This window comes from Corapipo altera, unplaced genomic scaffold (assembly GCF_003945725.1).
Source record: "Corapipo altera isolate COAL_440 unplaced genomic scaffold, ASM394572v1 0, whole genome shotgun sequence".
NCBI lineage: Eukaryota > Metazoa > Chordata > Aves > Passeriformes > Pipridae > Corapipo > Corapipo altera.
Window position 1 is genome coordinate 42168359 of NW_020884872.1, and position 17428 is coordinate 42185786.

Below are 17428 nucleotides of genomic sequence, written 5' to 3' on the forward strand. Positions count from 1 at the left end.
GTTCTCAGGGACAAGAAGTGTTCCTCTTTGATTCAGTAGTATTGCCCCATCCACAAGGTCCAGCCTAGCTCTTCCGCAGGTCAGGGTGGACAAAGGATGGCCCATCCCTATAATTTCTCACTAGTATACCAGGGCACTTCTCATCATGCACTGAGGCATGTTTTTATGTCGATAAACCTGATAAAGTGTGACTTTGATTGAAAGTTGACCAACTGCTCACTGGGTTTTCATTTTAGAGTTTTAAGAAGACATCAGTGCAGGATTACTTAAGTTTCTGAACAGCTTGTGAGGGAATGTATGATTCACTGTTGGAAATCAATGAATAAAGATGCTGAAATTGCTCTTCCTCCTCCTACTCTCCATTACTAGCAGCAATAAAGTTCAGAGTTTTTCATACACTCATTCCCTGCAGCAAGAAACATATCAGCTCTGTCTTCATACCTTTCCTAAGGATGAATATAATTTTTGTCTAAATGATCACTCTTCTTTTAAGTCAAAAAAGGCCACAACTCTCTGCCCAGCATAATCTGTTTTAAAGATTTCTTTAGTTAAGTGTGGAGAATCTTTATGCTAGGTGTAAAGTTCCATTACACAGATTAAAAAAAAAAAAGTATACTGCCTCTCTGACAGCTTAGTTTACCATAAAAGTTCAGCTCCTTGGAAGTCTGTGACCATAATAAAAATAACAGCTGGCAGACAAATAAACTCAAAAATAGTTACGTAAAGACTAACACTTGCATGAAGACCAGGTATAGATCATCAGAAAAAGTACCTAGGCACTAAATAACATGAAAAGTTCACGAAAACTACTAAAGAGCAGCAATTTCCAATATCTCTATGAAGTTATCAAATCTTTTAATTGGTGGGAATCTCTAAGTCCTTTCTGTGAGCAAATTCAAATAAGACACAAATTAAATCTTTCCATTTTCCTTCTTTTATTTAATTTCCAAGCACTTTTTTCCCCCCTCAAAACAATGAACATAAACTCAAGTTCCTTTTTTCAGATGCTACTTACAGAAATTGAGTCCTGGGAGAGATAACCAGTTTTCTGTTGGTACCTGATTCTAACCTTTAATGGGCATTGCACCAGATGCTTGAGAAATAGAGACAGTACAATACGGTCACCAGAATTAACCATTTTAAAGTACCAGACTGAAAATAATGCAGGCTTAAAGTATGCCAGATATATAGCACCAACTTATTCTCTATTTCAAATAGCCTTTCAATGTTAATCTACGTAGAATTTAAAATGTATTTTTCTAGTCCCTATCTGTGTTTCCAAATGTTATAAATAAGCAGATTATGGAGGATACTTTCAAAAACCCGTGCATATCTATGTTAAGTTAATCTACTCCAGAAACTGCCCAGAAAAGCACCATATCATAGTCAAATATGTTGAAATATGAGATGATTTCTTAATGTATGATAATAATCCTCAGACTCTTGTCACATTCCTTCTATCAGTATACAATTCGTTTGATGCATAATTTCAACAAGCATTGCAGATTTCAAAGAAGTTTGGCATTTGGTGTTTGAAAGTAGCTATAACATAGAAAGAGCTCTACCACTCTATTTCGAGAGACATTAATTTTATCTTCCTTGCATCCTGCAGGAATACCCTGCTAGAGTTCAGTGTCCTTGCTAGACAAATACAACTCAGTTGGCCAAAAGTCTGAACTGTCTACTAGGCTTGGTTGCCTAGTATTTCAGGAATAAAAAACAATAGCAAAGACAGAAGAGAGACATCTGTAAATGGTACTTGCTGTCACAAATCTTGGCAGCACTCATTGACCTATAGCTTTAACATATCAGTTCCTCCTGGTGTGAATAAGTCCCACTCAGCACCACATTTTCAGTCCACCACCTATTGACTTTTATTTCAGAGTATTTGAGGAAAAAAAGTTGCAGAAGTTTGTAATTTCTCATAAAGAACAGTTTAATATGTCAAAGACCTCTGGCCAAAGCTATCCTTCATTTCATGTTGTCTGGGTATATGTATGTCCCCATTTTCCACTAGGTGATATATTTTCAAGGAAAACTGCATGATACTATGCAAATTTACTACATCTGTTTTGATCTGTGTTCAAGGTCATGTTGGTTCTTTCTGACTCAAGGGACTATTGGTACAAAAGAGCTGAGTACAGGAAGAAAGAGATGCATTCAAAAGGGAAAGTTAAAATAGAAGAAAAAAATGTGATTTTCAAAATTATGAGGCCAAATCTGCAATAAAAAAAATAGAACTAAAAAAATCTTTCTAGATGTCAGAATATGTAATTTTAAGATCTCTTATAATACAAATCAACATGAACATCGGGTTCTTCATTAATCTTCAGCATTACTTTGATTAAACAAGGACTTTTAGTTTGCACTTTCTGTCTGAATGTACATTGCATATATGTATACTCCTATACAAAGAGTAAAAAACTGGGGGTATGCTTTCAGTCTGTTTAGCACATAAACTGAGAACATAAACTTTATTTTTTTTTAAGAATCTGGATGATGAAGCAAAGCCCTATGCCATTTGGGGAGCAAACAAGAAAAAGGGTCTTCACATTGCCAAAACATAAAAAATTCCTGTAAATAAAGTGTAGGGTGTGCTATTAGAATTTCACAGAAGAAAATAAGACCAACAGAAGGCAAGTTGGGAACATAAAGGTGTCAATAATTTTGAATATGCTCTTATTAACTGAGCAGAATCCAGTAAAAGTCAGTGGGAAGATGTGGTTTTCAGCATCTCTAAAAAGTGCTGCTACCTCTCACTATTTTGCCATGGAAAGTAGGAATTCAGTGTATTTCTTTCATTTAACTTCTAAATCTGCTGATACTGATAGCAGCATGATCACACTTGGCCTTATGCATTACAGAGCATGAGACTACCAGAGTGTGAGAGACTGCATGTCATTGATGGGCAGAAGGGCCTCAGAAACACAGTACTTAGCCCAGACCTCCAGACAGTCATTTCTACCTTCCTTCTTCTCTTTCTTAATTTTTCATTTTTTTCTAAAAGTCAAAAATCTTACAAAACAGGGTATGGGAACTAAAAAGCCATGTGCCTTTTGAAATTACTTCACAGCAACTTACTTTTGCCCTATTCCAGCCTGTTAAAATTCAGTCCTTGTTTTCTTACCATTTTGACTCATATTTTGTTTGATGGGGTTTTGTTTGTATTGTTGAGTGAGTTTCTTTTTTTTCTTATTTGGAACCAAGATGATAAGGAATGAAGATCCTTTTAAAAGACTGTATTATCACTATGTAATCTGCAATATTGATTTCACTGTAAACTTCTCATGTTTCCTCCATAGCCATAGAGGAAATCAAAGGATAGTGTCATCCTTCTGCTGACAATTTAAGAACTCCTGCTAATGGATAGTGCAGTGAAATTACATTTTCTCTCCCTCTTTGTCTAAGAACTATTAACAGGTGCTGCATTTCTTCAGTAGGGAGAAAAAGGGCCACTATAATGAATGCATTAATTTTTTATCTCCTGATTTGTTTTCTTTTTGTAAAGCTATGGTTTTGGCAATAATAAAAGAAAACATTCCTAGCAATAGAGTACAGTTAGGGAGCATTGCTATTCATTGGTAAATACAAAGTTGAGTATTACAAGAATTTAGATGTGTTTGCTATACACAAATACAGACCTACATCACATATTTTCCTTATGTTTATATACACTAGTGATGCTTTTTAGAGACATTATGCAGAACTAAGTTTTATGAACATGAAATACATTATTCCACCATAGGACTTGTCAGAAAACACAGTATTTTATCTCCTTCTGTTCTGAAGATAAACTCCCATGTCACTGACAGAATTACACTGACCTGAAATCAACACAACACAGGACCATTATATTTAAGGTCCTAAGGAACTATAATCTTTTGAACTCTTAAACTCTTTTGAACTCTGATCTGACTACTGGGAAAATGCAAATTAAACTTTCATTTCTTTCAGTCTGTAGTTTGTTTAAGCTACTGCACAAATACAGCCTCTTCAGATCAAAAGGGAACTCACAAATCAAATAAAAAAATGGATAGTTAATTGCTACTTTTCACAGCTGATAAAAATGCACATTAGGTAATGTTACAGGAAATTTTTTGTATCAGTTACTCTCTGCAATTTTTATCATATCTCCATTGATTCCAGCATAAAGTCTGTATTTCAAAAAGTCATCAAATTTCCGATTTTCTATAATGCAGATGCTAGCTTTTAAAAGTTGATATGTGAGTGAATTTGTACATGTTCATACATTAACAAACAATACTTTCTGCCTTTATTCATGAAATATAGTACTGTATGGTTTTTTCAAAACAGTATACACAGCTGTATTCAATGTTCCCTCCTGATTGACAAGAAAATATTTCAGAAGGCCTGTAAAAGCTATTAATCCACAGATATTTGGTAGGAAACCTTGCATATTCTGAAACCAGCTAGTGAATATTTCCAAGGGAGCCAACTGAACACATGGGAAAAGAACTGGGGCTACACCACCACAGACCTCATTCATCACTTCCTGACAGTGGCCTAGATAAAGTTTGCAGTTTTTCCTGTAAGTGCTGCTTTGGGAAGTATAAATGCACCAGGTGCAGTGACTCAGTTTCAGACTAACCCTATTCTTTCAAACCAACAAGTAAAGTATATAGCTCTCACCAGCTGCATGCAGTCCATGTGAACATATAGAAAATAAGATAAAGGTACATATGTGATGGTAATTAATTTGTTTTGGATCCACAGCATATGATTACATGCTTTCATTATACATTTTACGTGTATCATGCTCTAGATTTGTGTCCTAACAGCTTCTTCAAACTGTTTAACCAGTATGCTCTTGGATGCTCTGATTTTCAGAGATACTAACACTATTTAATTAGTTGATTATCACCAACAACTGCAATATAAAGACTGAGTAATTGCATATTTCTAAATTACAATAAGAAAAAATGTGCATCTTTGCCCAGTTCCCGAGAACAACTACAATACTGACTGACAGAAAAAGTTTTCTCTTTTCTCTTATCTCCTTGTCACCCCAGAACTTGTTAATAAGTTATTTCACAGTTCCTTACATAAGGGAAATGGAGTCCTGCCCACACTGATGCATTTTAATAGCAATTATGTTTGTATTCTTGCACTAATGTCCATCATAATGGTATCTTAGTATTCTCTAAAGATTCAAAGTGATGTATGACAAGCAGTATAGCTTCCACTTTTGTGACTCAATATTTTCTTTGCTGATGAAGTATTTTTAACTTGCTTTCTATTCTCCTTGTGCCTTTTTACTTCTATTTTTTGCATATTTATATTGAGCATGTTTTAAAGGAATAAGAATAGAAGAGATTACATGGATATTTTTGTACATAAATGTTCTCCATGCATAACTAGAAACACTTAAGGCATAGAAAAATGTGACTGTAAAGGATGTGAAGGCAACTTGCCAAACAGAATGTATTCAATCAGAGGTGAGGCCATACATGTGTTAAAATTTTAGCATGTTTAACCACTAATTGGTGCTAAAGGTAGATAAGCAGATAAAAACTTCTTTCTTCAGATGAAGAAACGTGAAGACAGAGTTTTGTGTATGAAACGAGTTGAGGCTTCCTCTGCATCCTTTCATGTCTCCTTATAGACTACCGTGAAATACAGAATCATGCCAGCACAAATTACATACTTCTCCTCCCATGCTATCTCCTACACTACAGATAGTAGTCCCAGAATAAAAGATAAAGTAAAATACTAGTCACATCTTAGTCAGGATTTTACCACAGAAGAATATGCAGGTGGAAACTGCAGCTTGACTGTACAGTTTCTCCACTCCGGGAAGTAGAAAAAGTGTGATCCTAACCACTGAATTTCTATGCAGCCTTAACCACATCCCTTCCACCACATAATGCAAACATTTCTGACTGATGAATTGCTAGGGTGACAGGGCTACTGAACCTTAAACGCCCTATCCTGTACATCAGCATAAACCAACCATATATGACCCATATTCTGCAAATGGTAGAAGAATGGCTTTTCCTGATAATTCCCAGTATATATTTAACTGTGTTATAGTCTGAACTGAGCATTCCCCTGAAATTTCAATAAGATATCACTAGGTTCATTCACCTTTGCTGCATTACAGGATTACAAAATTGTGTTGCGATTTTGTTTGCAAACTGTTTGATTCCGGGTTATGTTATTTGTATGGTTTTTGTTGGGAGTTTTTTGTTTGTTTGTTTGGGTTTTTTTTGTTTGGTTTTTTTTTTCTTTTTTTTTTCCTTGTTTTTGTTGTTATTGGTGGTAGTTTTCAGTTGTTTTCAAGCTAATTTATATTCACTTTCATTTGAATACATGGTAATAACATGAAACAAAAGCCATAAAGATATATGCCTTTTAAATTTCATTTTGCAACATATTTTTTCAATAAGCACATCTAGAAATGCCTACCTACTCATCACTCATGCAACATTTTTCATATGAAACTACAATTTTTATTTCGGTTATTCTTAGCCTTGTTCATCAGCCTGATTTCACAGCTGTTCTTCATCTTGTAATTCTGAACTGATACCTATCTCTGTATATCTGTCTTGTGTACAGCAGGTTGGACCTTATATTTTTGTATTCTTCAAACACTCAGGAACTCACATAGCTATTAAATTCATCATGGAATAGCAAAACATTTTTCTTGCTCTCATCTTTTCCTTTTGCAAGATGTAAAATGTCAGAATGTTTAAATTATAGTAGAAGTCTACTTCTTCAATATACAGCATGATAATGAATCATTATGTCTAATGTAAGCATGTAACTGTACGAAAGGAAAAAAAATCCTGAGAAAAAAAATACCCAAAAGGAATTTCAGTGAAAGTCAAATATGAACATTATCATATGTTAGGAGATAAATCTCTATCATTAAATTACCCTTAAAAACAGAGCTGTAAAATATTCTAATAATATCTTAAGTAAAGGTGTCATATATGGATATGTTTCATTATGGACATGAATCACTCTTTTCAAAACTTCATTTCTATGTGAGATTAAAGTTTCAAAAGAACGCATTGGTGTACATTAACACCACAGATTTGGATTAGGCTTTGCTAATTATATTTTTCCTATAACTGGTGGTAGTCACCCAAAACTGATCATGTAGGCTCCCTATTAAATCAATAGAGGTCTCCAGAGTAATTTTACACTATTGGCAGCATTAGAGAATCTGCTTTGGAGCAACCGAAAGCCTTTAATAGTATTTAGTGTTTATTATTAAGGCAGTGGATTGAAAGAATTCCATGACATCTCAGATCAAAATCTTTTCCTGATTTTTTCCCACTGACTTACTTGATTAAATCTCTATGGCAATCTAGTGCTAAAATGTTCCTCATATAAAACTCTGCAAAACTGATGGTAAGTGTCCCCCTAGTCACTTTTCTATACAAGAAAGGTTTACAAAAGGTAAAAACTCCTGAAAGCATGTATTGCATCAGACTGTACTTATACACAGCCACACTAAGCACAATATGCTGTTGGGTTAAACATTCCTTCCAATAGCTTTGTCTCACTGCTCTTAGCAGGTACTACAATGAAGGGAAAATAATTTCAACCGTTGCATGTTACATGTTTTGTTGCTTCTGTATTAAAACTATTCTGTAGTTAAATATAAGACTTCATCCTTTAAGACTATCACTTAAGGTCTCAGGAGCATCAGGTTCATCAAAATGTGTAAATGGGGGAAAAATACAGAGTAGTAAGTTTAACTGTGAATCTTACTTCAAATGTGGCTACACCTGCATCCTGAACTTCAGTTTTTTGTTTCAATAATCATTGCAAATTTCAGTTGGCAAACAGATATGGAGACATAGGATTCATAAAAAAAAAAAAAGATTCCTTATATCTGTTAGAATTTAAAATACGATCTGCACATATTTAACGTAACAGTGGAGGAAATAGAGTTGTTAAAAATTGCCTTTCATGCAAAAAATCAAGCTACAGAATACACAACTTGAAGCCCTTTGTTCACATCTCAGTTGCTTTTTACCAGCTCAGGTTTGTCAGTGACACACAAGTTGCATCAGCTAGCAACTTTGTGTTGTAAAACGCAAAATATGCAAAGAGAACCCTCTTGCTTGTAGACAGCCTCCCTTCTCACTACAACAGCTATGATTTTCAATACTTTCAATAATTTCCAACCTCTGCTAATAAGTAGATCCTTCAAAAGTGTTGATGGTAGCCATGGAAATGTATGTCCAGTACCAAATTTTTATTACACTGCTAGGTTATTTGGAATTTCAGCTTGAAAGTATTGTGCAACAACTTCAATGACAATAAAAGTGAGGATTAAAAAGTAAAAAACCCATTCAGAGCCCAAAACCTTCTCAAGAAAGACAGAGAGAGATATATATTAAAAAATTTCTCTGCTTCCAGCTAGCAAAACTCATAAAAATATCATAAACTACTGGAGGTCTTCTTCAAATATCAGAAACAGTAATATTAGAACCTGATGACATCCTCTATGCCTCTCTTAGTGTATATAATATTACAATATAATACATCCTTGTCATTTCAGTGACATGAATCTTGCTCTTCTCATTTGAATGTTATAAAAAGGAAAATAATAATGAATTGCATTTGAACAAGTTGTAGCTACTAATGGTATTACAAAAGAGTTATTTTAGAATTGCCATTTTAGCAACAAGTTTCCTCTGAGTAATTTAAACACTTGACTTTCAGAGACAGTAATTTTTATGATTTTCAAGCTGTCAATAACATTTTTTCTTGTTTTCCTGGATGTGAATCCAGTTTATTTGCACTTTCTGGCTCAAAGCACAAATGTGACTAGCACAAAGTGAATGCAGAGAAAGAGTAGAGTATCACTTTTTTTTTTTTTTTTTAGCTACTAAGAAAAATTCCACCACTTCTTCATATTCTGTATTAACTTACTTTTCAAAACCAAGGTCATAAGATTATTATCAGAACAGTAAGTAGGGTAGCTGTAAAGCTGTAAAGCCCATCTGCAAAACTGTCTTCTCTGGTCAAAGAAGTTTTTGTGATCTTTGAAATCGGTGTAGTTGCACTAATATATAAATCCCTCTTTACATTTGGAGAATGTCCTGGGTGTTAAAAGCAATATAATGTATGAGGTTCTGCTTACCAGTATTCCATTAACTCAAAGGGATATTGTCTCTTTAAAAGTAGAAAGCAAATTCAGAATATATTCAGTCTAATCAAGTTATATTTGCACCTTCAAAAGTCAATATCACACCTTCAGCTCACTGGGAAGAAATATTTCACTTTACTATCACCTCATCTCTCATCATCAACTGACAGTTCACGAAAGGCATGCAGTTCTTGCGGGTAGTTTCACTGGTGTTAATCTCTGGATATTGTGGCAGCCTTATCTGCCTTATTTTCCTACATCGCCTAGTTCCTCAAAACCTTTAACATTATTTCATCATAGATTTTGATTGATATTTTTATTTCCTTTATTAAAATATAATATATAAAAGGAAAGGAATCTTTTAAACTCACAATTGACAATGAAATAGTACTTACATCGTCATAGGGAGCTAACTTCCTATTAACACAATTGTATTTGACATTTCCATTAAAAATTCTTCCACTAGCGTTATATTATTATGTCTGTGACAGCTCACTGTGGGTTCTATGGTTTTAGATTATTATTCTACTGATTTTAGATTATTGCTTTACTGTATTTTTTTCTATTTACATAAGAGATCCACTTTAGAAAAACATTAATTTGTTTTTGCTCTAAAAGGGTAGTGAAAAGATATTTATGGAGTTCAATTAAACTTTTGCATAATAAGTGTGATGCTGTTAATTTAATGAAATCTAAAGAAATTTAAAGAACCTCATGCTTAAGGGAAAATTGAATTAAGCTCTAAAGTTATATAAAACACTTTGCTAATTTTATTAGCCAGATAAATGCAGGCTTTTGGACAATGTAAAGGAACACCTCTCAAGAGACACTGTGAAACACAGGAAGCCAGACATAAGTGAAAAAGCAATATGCAAGGAAAGGCAATAGACCAACTAGATAAAATTCCAGAAGCACCTAAGATTTGCTTAAATTCTCAAGAATATGATTTCTGTCATGTTCCAATCATAAGACGCTTTTAAGTACACATAGTAACACCGAAAACAAAGCCTTAGGCTTTCACAGTCATGAGACCTTTAAACATGTGTATAACAACATAACTTTTGACTCTAGTAGCAACAAATGATTTCAAGTAATACCTTAAAATGCAACTCAGAAAACAATTTAAAGAGTGCTAACAGTAACATCACAAGGTCAGGCAGGTATCTCAATAGCAAAAATTAGTTTTCATAGAGTATCACTTATACACAAATTATTTATTCAGCTACATGATATATTCTGTCTGGGAGCTTGACCTCTGCGTTACCATCTGCTGATTGCAAATTTTGTGAAAAACATTGCACGAATCTCAGTTTTTTGCTTGTTCAGAAGATTATCCTTTCTACATTATTTAACTACCTGTCATTTGACCTTGTTCTTGAAGATCATTGTATGCTTCTCATGTCACTGCATTCACTGTTGACAGCTGGTGTTTATCACTAGAAGCTGTGGGGGGAAAATTACTCAATGTACAGCCTAGCCCACTTACAAAAGTAAACCGAATAAAAAACACATAGAAATGAGGAGCCCCTAAATATCAGCAGCTAACATATCACCAGATAAGGGCAATGTACAATGGATAGATCAGTTTTCAGTGTACAGCTGCTGTCAGCATTCCTACTGCTAAAGAATACAGCTGAAGTGGTACCTGGGGTGCTTAAGGCGCTAGCTTTAAAATATGTCAAAATGCAGCATGTTAGTCTGCAGTACTCCTATTTTCTGTGTTGGGCTAAAACCTGAACAAGGTAGTGACTGATCACTGTTCGTCCCACACTTGTAATCATCCATTACTGGCAACTGTCAAAGTCTGGGCTAGACAGACCTCTGTCATCAGCTGGTAAGGCTGCTCCTCTGCTGTGCTGAAACACCTGTCAGATGTAGAAAGCAGCATCAGGACAGTGATGTGGAGAACACTGTATTTCAGGTGTGAAATACAATGCTAGACTTGGTCATTCTTGGGAAGTAAAACTACACTTCATATTTTCATTTAAAGGCATCAACTCCTGTGTCATAGATAAATACAGGAATTTACCCTTTGGTAACTGCAAATACACTTGGTCACAGCTTGATGATGTAATCCAGCTGAGTTCCTGCCAATCTTTTTGTATCGATGACATGAGTTGCTGGAATAACTACATTTCAGTAAAGGTATGATAGACAATTATATCTAATTTTCATATTTATATGTTTAGTTTATTTTGAAAGCTCACTAACATTGTGTAGGAAAAGAAGGGAAAACTTTAAAAATATTTTTCCTAAATTCTTGAAGGAGGTCCCTCTCTTTCATTTGCACTAATCAATGTTCATTATCCTCTCTATAACCCATCTTCCAAATTTTACCTTTCTATCATTGGAAAGCTCTGAATGACATATGCAAAGGGCCAAAAAGAACCTATGGATGGAAATGAAAATCCATCAAGTGACCTAATGCAAAGACAATTCCCCCAGCTTAAGTAGTACCTGATTGTGGATCATAGGACTGTTGGAAAACAATGTGAAATATTGCAAAAGCTTGATCTAAAAGAGTATAAAACTACTTATATTCTTCCAGGAACACTTGATGACTGCTATGTAGCTCTTTATTCTGACACACTAAAGCTTTTGACATATTAAAGAGAATGGGAAATTATATTCTCTCCAATAAGATTTAGTTCCACTTTTTTGACTCATCTTATTTGTTTATATTACACCTTTATGATTTAGAACTGCAAACTGTTTCTGAGAGCAAAGCCTGCCTTGCTTCTAAAGGGATATATGCACTGCATCTACAGAACAACAAAAGACTGACTCTATATCCAATCATAAAATTAATTAGGCTTTATGAAAATTTCTTGGATTATCACACAAATAATTAAGCTGGGATAGGCAAACATTACTGTAAACATGCAAAGCTGCAAAAGTACAAAAGGGTTTGCATTGCACAGTTTTAATATAGCAGTACTAACTCCAAGGGGCTCAGCCACTGAAACAGGTAATCCTATGTATAATAATACTCATGCAGCATTTGTTCCTAATTGGTGAGTAAAACTAGAATAAAGAAGGGATAGAGAAATGACTGATGAGTATTCTTGCACATTAAATGTTAGTGGTTTCACTCACATGTGACTTTTCATAGATTTTCAATCTTGTGGATTGTGGGCTTGTGGAAAGTGAGCAAGTGGCACAGAACATAATCCCGTTGGAGGAAATAAATAGAAGTTTTAGTTTGTTTTTTTAAAGTATGCTCATCCAAACAGGATGATCTTTAGGATGGTCCTATGTATTTGATTGTGTCCTTAAATATAATAAAAGTATTCCATAAAAGAAAAAATAGGTATTAATTAACAAGATTTTTAGAATGTCATTGGCAAAAACGTTCCACTGTTTTTTTCATTTGCTTACAGCAAAGAAATTTTGGAAACTTGCATCACTAGAAAAAAATTTGCATTTCATACAATTCTTCAAACATACTTTTAAAAGAGAAAATAATACTTGTATGTTTCCTTGAAATGAATTTGTCTTCTCAAATAACATTTTGATTAATTACATGTAAATGAATTCTAACTCTATAAAGGGATTTCTTCAGTTGTCAAGGTGATTTTTAATTAACATAAAATGAGAGTCTCTTTCCTAGTTTCCATCAGTACTTAGGATGCTACTGAAGGAGCGACAGCTCATCTTCATAAGGCTACTTAACACTTTAAGTATTTATGTATCTTAGTCATATATATAAATTAGAAAAAAAAAACAACTACAGAACTTGTGCTATCAATTCATGGCATCTCAATTAATCTTGGATAGATCATAAGCAACATAATAAAACATTTGGTTATTGTTCTTATACAAACCATGGCTAGACAGAGCAGCAAAACCATCTGAAAAGTACAAGTTTGACCAGACAGATACAGCTTCCTGAGAAAACCTTCAAACATCCCAACTCATCTTCCTGTGACATTTTCAACACGAAATTATGTCATTTAAATAATAAAAAAAAAAATCTGACATCGGATAATTTTTGTTATGGCATTTTCTTAAAAATATGAATCCAATATTTTTTGTAATGAACAGAAGTAATAAAGGCAGATTTAGAAGCTGGTTTAATTAGATAATATTACATACTGCTAGGCTCTGATGATCAGCAAAAATCAGTTGTTCTTTGTATGTACTTCGACTAAAATTAAAAAGCTTAGGCATGTGGGATGAAATTGGCAAATAGAATGGTATGATTGTCTTCTTCAGCATACCAATATTACATTCACTTTTGTTCATGGGGTTTATATTTCAGTGTCAGTTCCAAAATCTGTGAGCTTTTCTTCCAGTGGCCTCTTCACAGAAGTTCAGATTTAAAGGCCAGAAGTAACTCTTACAATCACCTGGTCTTTTCATAATGCAGACTATAAAAAAGTCATGCAGTAATTCAAGAATTAAAGCCTTCATTTAATTTAGGGTTATTATATGTGTCTGAGAAAAATGCGATGGCTTGAATTTAAAGTCACAGGGTAACTAGCATATCACTGAACACATTTTCTCCGAGACTTCATGTGAAAGTATACTGTCTTCATCTAGACTAATCTTTTACCTAGTTTCAATTTCCATGTACAGGCAATTTTTACTTCTGCTATATTATAGAGCTGTTTATTGCAGAAATCATTTGGATCAAATTCATTAGAAGCATTAGAATGAGCCACCCTTCACTTTCTACTTGTTAAACTAGAGAATTATTTTAAATTCATAACATAAGAGATAAATCTGAATTTAACCATTACTTTAATCTTCTAGTAATTCAGTCTTCTAGTAATTCATCTCCACCAACAGCTTTTACAGCATCATCACCAGAACTGAATGCAGTACTTCAGCAACAATATCACTGATGCTGCATACTAAGTAATACCCCTTCCATAGTGCCATTTATTGCCCTGGTTACTGACAATTACTCTCAGTAGCTACAGTCTATTTCTTATCTGTAGTCCTACATTGTTTACTCATCTTCATCTCTGATCCCAAGATCTTTTTCAGTGTCATTGCACAAGGATGCATCTCGCAGGTATAACATTCAGTGTTAATTTTGATATTTTTTTCTATTATATTTAATTGTCCTATAGCAAATACTTCTCAGACTGAAGTTCTAAGATCAAAGTTAACTGATCATTCCATGGTTATTTCTTCTCTTTGTTTTGTACGTTAGTAAAAGGTACTGAATAACGTAGAATCACATCTCATCTTGCAATACACCACACTTGTAATCTCTAAGTCCTCAAAACTCTATCCAAGAGTTTACTAGTATTAAAAAATGGTGGTTTTTAAAATAAATTGCCTTTTTAGCAGGAGTGCTGAAGCCCTTATACTTTTCCACTTCTTGACAGCTCAGAAACCTGTCTGAATAACATAGGTTTAGAAGCTCAATCCTGGCCCCCAGATTCAGGGAAAGAAGATATTTTTCCTACATGGTGGATTGAGATGTACTTGAGAGACAGTCTGATGCAGACTAGAGGACAGTCTGAATCAAAATGAATGCAAATTATTAAGTATACTAGTCTGAAATTAATCTGGTTGGAATATTACTAATTCCTTCTTACAGGAACTAAGCCTGTGGCCATAGACAATATGACTGACTTCAGTTTTTTAAAGAAATGGGCAACATTTCAGGCTCTATATAACTATCTTCATTTATTATATTTGTTCGGTATTTCTACTGGTCATTTTCAATGGCATTAAGATCTATTTTGTTACATTCGATCACTGTCTAAGTTAGGAGAAACTTTATTTCTTTCAAAAATATGCTGACACCTCTTACAGTTGTACCATGTTTGCACAGCAAAGTCTGTAGAGAGGGATCTATATAGCCATGAAAATCTGACTGCAGGATTATTCCACTATTTATTTATCATTTTTTATATTTTCTTGATTTTTTTCAATCCTCTGATTGCCACATTTTTGGAGATCCTTCCACAAAATTAAAGAAGTAATCTTTCTTCCCGTAGACGTAACTTTTTAGATATGTGGCCTGCTCTAGGAAATGACAGTCTAACAGAAGATTTTGGTACCTATATATTAGCTGTCATTATGCCTTATTTACACAGGAGAATTTTAGAATATTAAGAGCCAAGGAGATCCAAGCCAACCGGCATGCTGAAGCTCAGTCTGAGCCAGCCTGTGGGAAAGACTGTGCAGCGGGCATCTCTGCAATCCTTTCTCATCCTTTCTTGTATGGGACTCAGGTATCATGCTCTGGGCTTTGGGAAAAACTCTTTGTTCATTTGCTACCACCAGTCTACAAATATAGCCTTGGCAAATCTTTCAGAGAACTTTTCTCTTAAATTGGTCAGAAAATGTTATTAATTTTTTTGACTTTTTAAATGTAATATACAAAAGTTAATCCTTGCATCAGGAACAACTAAAGATCCCTTATTATAGCTGCATTCCTTAATTACTGTGTTACAGATTCATGTTTCTTTCATACTCTTTCTTTAGGTAACAGCATTTGAAGAAGTTTATTAAACAACTGGAGTACTTCAAGAGAAGGAGCGGAAATTTTCCACACCCAGCCTACATCAGCTTTTGTTCCCTCCTCTGCTCGTGCTCTGACACTCTCATTCCTGCTAAGATTCACTGTTATATAAAAGGTGCTGCCACACATTATGCATCACTATCTGTGTTTGAAATATATTCTGAGAATTTCTAACAGTAGAAGGAGTATATAGTGTCTAGAAAACATTTTGCTTCTCCATCAGACACAGAAGTGCATTTATGGAGCAGATCTAGGTAGATACAGAGCAGATATGTGCCTATAAAGTTCCTACTCTGCACAGGCTGTAAGAAATTGAAGGAGATTAAAGAGTTTCAGACTAGGGAGGCAGTTGAAAGAATGCTTTCTGATCTCTGACACTGAGTTTCCTTCAACTTGCTGTATTTGGTTGGTAACTCTCCCATGTGTCTACATATTCTAACAACATTCCCATCTCTCAGGAAATTGGATCTCAGGAAAATACTTGATAAGTCTTACAACAACTCATCTTCCTTTGAAATTATAAGAAGCTTAACTTTCTATATTTTTGGGGTTACTGGAGAAAAACATATCATTTCAGTGATGTATTTATGCATTAAGGAATAGAGAAAACTAAATATAAATAAAAAATATTTTATTGAACTTTGTTTCAAATATCGGAATATCTGTATGTTACAGTCAATAAGAATAGTAGTTCATTTCAGAAGCTAATTTCAAACACAATATTTCATGATGCAATTGAGCAAAGAGTTCTATACATTATAGGAGAGAAAATAAAATCTTCAATAAATGGGCTGCTAATGCCTATTCTTTTAAATAGGAAAAAAAAGTTTACATAGGAAGGATGTATATACTGGCCAACATACATTCCCCAAAATTATATTCAGAATATTTATCTTAGAGTTAAGATGTCATTTAATTGCAAAATAGAATACACAGAGGTACATCTATTAGCTTTTATGAAAGGAATGGTAAGACCTTCCAAATATTTTATAGTCTTTGGGAAAAGAAATGAAATGCCAAGCACAGAAAACAGTGGGGTATTTTGCCTTGAAAATTCCTTCCCCCTGCCCTTCCCCTTCCTCTCCCTTGTTGTCCCTGGAAGAAAATAGATACTTCACTGCCCTCACAAGCAAAAAACACCCCAAACATATGAGGCTTAAAAAACTTTTAAAAATCAAACTACATAAGATGTCTGGGAAAATACAACAGTTTAACAGACAATTATGTCTGCTGGGGTTTGGAAGTCAAAATTATGACTTCCAAAATCAGTGTTAAGATGAAGCCAGAGCAAAATGTTTTAAAAAAATTAAAGGTCCACAGGAAAGTATACATAGGATAAAATATATAATTTAAAGCAAAACCAAAATGAAACAAAACAAACAAACAAACACAAACAAACAAACCCCAGAACAAAACAAAACAAACAAACAAAACCCAACCAACCAATCAACCAAAAACCCCCTAATCCTGTTCAGTCAAATTGCTGGAAACAAAAATGTCCTTGTGCTACTCCAGATCTCCCAATTAAGTTGTGAAAACTGTGTATTCAATGTTATTAAACCAGCTAAAGAAAAATGTATTATATATCACCCCAACTTTTATTCTGAGTTGCCATGAACAGAATCTCTTACTGAGTATAGTTGTACATTATCTTTAATCCATTTTTAAACATAAAGTCATTGTTAATTAGAAAAAGGTCCAAATTCTTCCTAGCTTGAGGCTTTGGATGCATCACTGTGGTTAAGCAAATTTACCTGTTTGGATTAATATAAACATTTGAGAATTAGACTAGCTTTTCCCACTCGGTTTCCATCAAT

General features: G+C 34.1%; 1 protein-coding gene across 1 annotated transcript in view; it reads right to left on the reverse strand.

The window, feature by feature from the left end:
• Positions 1-17428, reverse strand: part of GPC6 (glypican 6) — a 539625-nt gene that overhangs the window by 457785 nt on the left and 64412 nt on the right. The gene's annotated exons all lie outside the window — the stretch shown is intronic.